The sequence below is a fragment of the Jaculus jaculus genome, chromosome 13 (assembly GCF_020740685.1).
Source record: "Jaculus jaculus isolate mJacJac1 chromosome 13, mJacJac1.mat.Y.cur, whole genome shotgun sequence".
Lineage (NCBI taxonomy): Eukaryota > Metazoa > Chordata > Mammalia > Rodentia > Dipodidae > Jaculus > Jaculus jaculus.
Window position 1 is genome coordinate 4,550,391 of NC_059114.1, and position 6,000 is coordinate 4,556,390.

The 6,000-nt window shown below is 51.8% G+C and overlaps 1 protein-coding gene across 1 annotated transcript in view; it reads left to right on the top strand.

Annotated features, from left to right (window-relative positions):
• The window catches only part of LOC101605572 (cytidine monophosphate-N-acetylneuraminic acid hydroxylase), a 79,132-nt gene extending 74,834 nt beyond the window's left edge, over window positions 1–4,298 (top strand). Inside the window, exon 15 of the mRNA XM_045132598.1 lies at window positions 3,596–4,298. The gene's annotated coding sequence lies outside the window, so the exon portion shown is untranslated. The remainder of the gene's footprint in view (window positions 1–3,595) is intronic.
• The last annotated feature ends 1,702 nt before the right edge of the window (window positions 4,299–6,000 follow it).

Here is a 6,000-nt window from a genome sequence, read left to right on the forward strand (position 1 = left end):
ACAGTCATAAACTAGGCCAACATTGGCGCTGGAGAGGGCTCGGCAGTTAAGTGAACTTCCTGTCACCCACGAGGGCCTGAGGGGACGGGGTTCCAACCTCCAGAACCCACATAAAATAGCTGGGCATGGCCATGCATGCCTGTAACCCCAGTCACGCAGGGGAGCAGAGACCCCAGAATCTTCAGAGCCGCTCAAGCTCCAGAACTAGTAAGAGGAGACTCCGGCTCCACACGAGACCAGGCGGGACAGCAATGGGGCCGGACACCCGACGTTCCACTCTGGCGAGCAACCCTGGGTCACCATATGGGGCACTGCAAGGGCATGTAGACACGCATACACCCCCCACCCTCCCTCCACACACAGGCAAGAAAAGAAGACCTAAATAGGTCACATTCTTACAAAATCAGGCAATGAAGCAATGTTTCCATTGACCTCAGGCCAGTATTTTCCTGGAAAAAAAAAATTAAAATATCAGTGGCCTCCCAAGACAAAAGCAAACATTCTAGTGCCCTCCAGGGTAGGCAGACGCTATAAAGTATTAGGTTCAGTGGGCACAGGCCCCTGTGGTGGTTTGATTCAGGCGCCCCCCATAAACTCATGTGCTCTGCAGGCAGGGTCCCCAGTGGATGGCAATTTGGGAATTGGAGCCTTGCTGGAGGAGGTGTGTTGCAGGGGGCGGGCTCACGGGTGTTATAGCCAGCTTCCCCTTGCCAGTGTTTGGCACATTCTTCTGCTGCTGTTGTCCACCTGGTATTGGCCAGGAGGTGATGTCCACCCTCTGCTCATGCCACATTTCCCCTGCCATCCTGGAGCTTCCCCCTTGAGTCCATAAGCCAAAAATAAAACTTCCCCCCCGCCCCACAGGCTGCTTTTGGTCGGATGTGTAATGCTAGCGATGCAAAAGGTGACTGCAACAGCCGTGGGGGGAGTGAGCCCCAAATGCCTCCCCACCAGCTCAAGTCCCGCAACCCCAGTGCATCCTCGCTAAGCTTGCAGTGGACTCTGGAAACGGCGCCTGGTTGCCGGGGTTGATTGGTGTCCGTGAGCCCTGTGTACAGCTGGCAGAGCGTGTGGGGACCCCGGCCTGCTGAGATCCCGCTTCCCCCACAAAGTGCGGCCTGCGAGCTGCGGCTTTCCTCGTGTCTCGGCTTGGGGCAAGAAAGAGGCAACAGGGAGGAAGGGTGTCTGGTGTTCGTAGTAAGAAGAAAATGCCATGGGCTGGAGAGATGGCTTAGCGGTTAAGCGCTTGCCTGTGAAGCCTAAGGACCCCGGTTCGAGGCTCGGTTCCCCAGGTCCCACGTTAGCCAGATGCACAAGGGGGCGCACGTGTCTGGAGTTCGTTTGCAGAGGCTGGAAGCCCTGGCGCGCCCATTCTCTCTCTCTCCCTCTGTCTGTCTTTCTCTCTGTGTCTGTCGCTCTCAAATAAATAAATAAATAAAATTTAAAAAAAATAGTAAGAAAATGCCATGCTTCGGGGCTGGAGAGATGGCTTAGTGGTTAAGCATTTGCCTGTGAAGCCTAAGGACCCTGGTTCAAGGCTCAGTTCTCCAGGACCCAGGGAGGCCCTGGTACTCCCATTCTCACTCTCAAAGAAAGAAAGAAAAAAAAAGAAAATACCATGCTGGAAAACTGAACCAATAGAAGGAGAAGGCCTTCCCAACATACAAATTTAATCCTAGGCCGGGCGTGGTGGCGCACGGCTTTAATCCCAGCACTCGGGAGGCAGAGGTAGGAGGATCACCATGAGTCCGAGGCCACCCTGAGATGACAGAGTTAATTCCAGGTCAGCCTGGACCAGAGTGAGACCCTACCTTGAAAAACAAAAACAAACAAACAAACAAAAAAATTTAATCCTGAGCTGATCGTTTGAGCTTATTGGAAAAGGCAAAACTCCCTAGGAATATAACTGCAAGCCACCCCACGTCACCACGGCGCCAAAATGGAGGGGCTGTTGTTCACTCTTCCGTCATGTAGAACTAGACGGACAGCAGCCGGAGCCGGGTCACCAGACAGACAGAAACCAGGCCGGGCATGGGGGCAACCCGCCTTCGTTCCCAGCGCTTGGGAGGCTGAGAATGAGGAGCATCATGTATTCTAAGCCAGCCTGGGGCTACACAGTGAGTTCCAGGACATCCTGGGCTAGAGGGAGGCCCTGCCTCAGAAAAAAAAAAAAAAAAATCTTAAAAAGAAAAGAAATAGAAGCCAGGCACAGTGACACACACACTTGGGAGACAGAGGTAGGAGGATCGCTGTGAGTTCCAGGCCAGCCTGAGATTACATAGTGAATTCCAGATTAGCATGGGCTCGAGAGAGCCCCTATCTCAAAAAGCGGAACAATAATAAAGTAGAAAAAGAGAAAGCACATCAGAGCAGAGGAAACCTGTGTCCAGTGTCACACTCCCTTAGGGCTATCACCAACTGATGTCAGAAGAGAATGAGCAATTCACACCAGACACTCAGTGTATTTTTTTAAAATATTTTAATTAAATAATTAATTTGAGAGAAAGAGAGTATGGATGCACCAGGGCCCCTTGCCATGCAAATGAACTCCAGACACATGTGCCACTTTGTGCATCTGCCTTTTCATGAGGACTGGGGAATTGAACCCCCAGCCGTGAGGCTTTGTAAGCAAACACTTTTAACCACTGAGCCATCTCTCCAGCCCAAGATACAGAGATGTTATTGCCCCTTTTTCAGCATGGAGGAAACCAAGCATCAAGTCAATTCATTAGTGCAGAGCCCTATCCTCTTTACTTGGGTCCAAAATTTATTTTTTTTAATTTTAATTTATTTATTTTTGTTTGAGACAGACAGACAGAGAGAGAGAGAGAGAGAGAGAGAGAGAGAGAGGGAAAGAGAGAGAATGGGCACGCCAGGTCCTCCAGCCACAGCAAATGAACTCTAGATGCATGTGCCACCTTGTGCATCTGGCTTATGTGGGACCTGGAGAGTCAAACCTGGGTCCTTAGGCTCCGCAGGCAAGGGCCTTAACCCCTAAGCTCTCTCCCCAGCCTGGGGTCAGAATTTAAATACGGGTCTTCCTATTTGTAGAACAGGTCTCGCTGGAGCCCTCTGCCTGGACACCATCAGAACTTGGGGAGGACTTTTACAAGGACTGGAGACAGCTTTGTAGCATGTGCCCATGAAAACGATGTTTTGCAGGTGGGACGGTGGGCGCAGAGGTGGAAGGTCCCACGCTGCTGGAGGATGAGCCCCTGGCAAGGCAGGAAGCCTCAGTTTGGGAGGAAACCAATAATTAAACAACTATCATCTTGCTCCCTCCTCCTCCACCTCGTGTCGGCTGCCTTCCCTTTTCTGGCGAAGCTACCGGACCCCCCACCCCATGCGGCCCCATTGCCTGGGCTCAGGATGCCTTCACATATTTTAATTTCCCAGCTGCAGCAAGGATGGCCTAGATGTTTCGGATGCTTGGGGCTTGCAAAGATGGCTTATGTCAACAACGCTGTCCTCTTGGGATATTATACAGGATGAAGGGGGTTCATTCACAGAACCCTCTTGGCCTGTGGGGGTACCATGTAGTGACTTCCTAGTGACAAATATACTAACATGAAATGTTCCGTTTTTATCTCCACAGATTTGCTTTCATCCAGGGTTTTCAGCCCAAATGCAAAGTTGTTAATAAGCGCTATCTTCCTTAACCACTGTGGCAGTCACCTTCGCGTCGCTGGGACAGAGCATCGGACCAAAAGCAACTGACGGGAGGAAAGTTTGTGCTTTGGCTTACAATCTCAAGGGCAAGCTTCGTGACGGCAGGGGAAAGCATGGCTTAGCGGAGGCCAGGCATCACCTCCGCCACAGCAGGGGGGAAACAGCAGCAGGAGAGTGAGCTGAGCTCTGGCAAGGGGGAGCTGGCTATAACACTCCTAAAACGTGTCCCCCCCCCAACAACACACCCCTCCCAGCAAGATTCCACCTCCCAAATTGCCATCTGCTGGGGACCATGCATTCAGAACACATGAGATTATGGGGGATATCTGATTCACACCACCAGAATTAACAAAACCTCACCCATAAAATGGGTATTTAGTGGCTGTGCCAGGTCACTGACATTTTTGCACTTCTCCCTTCTTTCCAGCTTGATATTCTGAGACCTAAAGACACTCAGTATCTTGCCCAAACTCATAGAAATAGTCAAAACTTCACGGTGAAAACCGTGAACAGTCTCCTTCATTGCCTTCCGCAGTTCACTGTTAGCTTAATTAAATAAGTTAATTAGGGCTGGAGAGATGAATTAGTGGTTAAGGCGCTTGCCTGTAAAGCTAAAGGACCCAGGTTCGATTCCCCAGTGCCCATGTAAAGCCAGATGCACAAAGGTGGCACAAGCATCTGTTTGCAGTGCCAAGAGGAGTTGGTGTGCCCACTCTCTGTCTGTCTTTCTCCTTCTTTCCCTCTCCTTCTTTCTCTCTCAAATAAAATATTGGATAAGCTAATTAATTGTTTATGTCTTTCTACCCCACCCCCCTCAGGCTACACCGAGTTGAGATGCATTGATTGGTTAGAACACAGAGCCCCAGAGATCAAAGCCAGTTAATACATCCCTCAGGCCCCACTTTGCGACCTGGGAAAGGCTGGTGGACGGAGGGGCTGCGGATGAAGCCCAGCCTGCCCATCACGGCTGTCGATCGGAATCTTGGTAGAGGCACTTCCTCCCGATTGAAACACTCCCTCCTGGAGGTTAGAAGGAAAGGCATGAAACTCGGGAAGTTAGAAGGCCCAGTGTGGTGGTTTGAATCTGACGTCCAACACCCCTCCCCCATAATCTCATGAGTTCTAAAGGCAATTTGGGAGGTGCAGCCTTGCTGGAGGAGGTGTGTCTCTGGGGGGGGGGGCAAGGGTATTGAGGTCTATTAGCCTCTAGCTTTCTAGGGTCACTTTGGCTCACCCTCCTGCTGCTATTTTCCAGGAGGTGAGGTCCAGCCTCTGCTCATGCCATGCACCCTCCCCCTGGGCCATCATGGAGCATCCCCTTGAGACTGTAAGCCAAAAGAAACAACTTCCCTCCCATCAGCTGCTTTTGGTTGGGTGCTTTGTCCCAGCAGTGAGAAAAGGTGACTAACAATACCCAGGAGACTCAGAAAATCTCAAGACCTTCCCCAAGTCCAAGCTAGTCTTGGTGGATTGTGCTGCCATACTGTGGTCTCCACAGAAGAGTGCCATCAAGATTCCTCATGCTTGAAAGCGTCTCGGTTAGGGCAGTGACGCTGTCTCTTTGTCCACATTAGCAGACAAAGGGTGCCACCGCACATCTCCTGGCTTCTTGTCTCTGTGCAGCAGCCACGTCTTGTCCACCTGCCCCACCCCCCGCCTCTTAGGGGTGAGTGGCTTCACGCTCCAGTCATTCCTCCCTGAAATTCTCCCATGCTTTCCCAATACTTCCTGGCCTCAGTCGGGCACCCATGGCATGGACTTGGATGACGTAGGCTCTGGAGGTCCGCGACCCGGTCCGTAGCCCCCCCGCCACCACCCTCGCCCCAGAGCCCTCATCTGAAGAGTCAAGCAGCATGAACCCCTTGGGCTTTTAATGTGGGACTTGGAAAATGCGAGTTGTCTGTTGATCATATGATTTTAGCTGTTGGTGGGAACAACAGGGAGCTCACAGGCGAGTCCAGCAAACCAGACAGGTGTCCTTCATAGTTTTACCACCACTGGCCTTGCTACGCACCACTCAACGCCGTGAAGCACGGCCGAGAGGCCCTGGGTAATAAGTGATATCATTAAGCATCCTTGAGCAACGAGGCGTTGGGCTGAGCTGCTCATATGAGTTTGGTGAAAACCATTGGTGAGGGCTGCCCCGCCCCGGGGGTTCTCTAAGTTCCTCTTAGCGTCTCTGGTGGCTGGAATCAGATGCCCCGCAGAGACTCATGTTCTGAATGCTTCATCCCCAGCTAGTGGCTATTTGGGAGGTGGAGCCTTGCTGGAGGAGGTGTGCTATTTGGGGGTGGGCTTTGGGGTGTTGTAGCCTGCCTTCCCCTTTCGCCA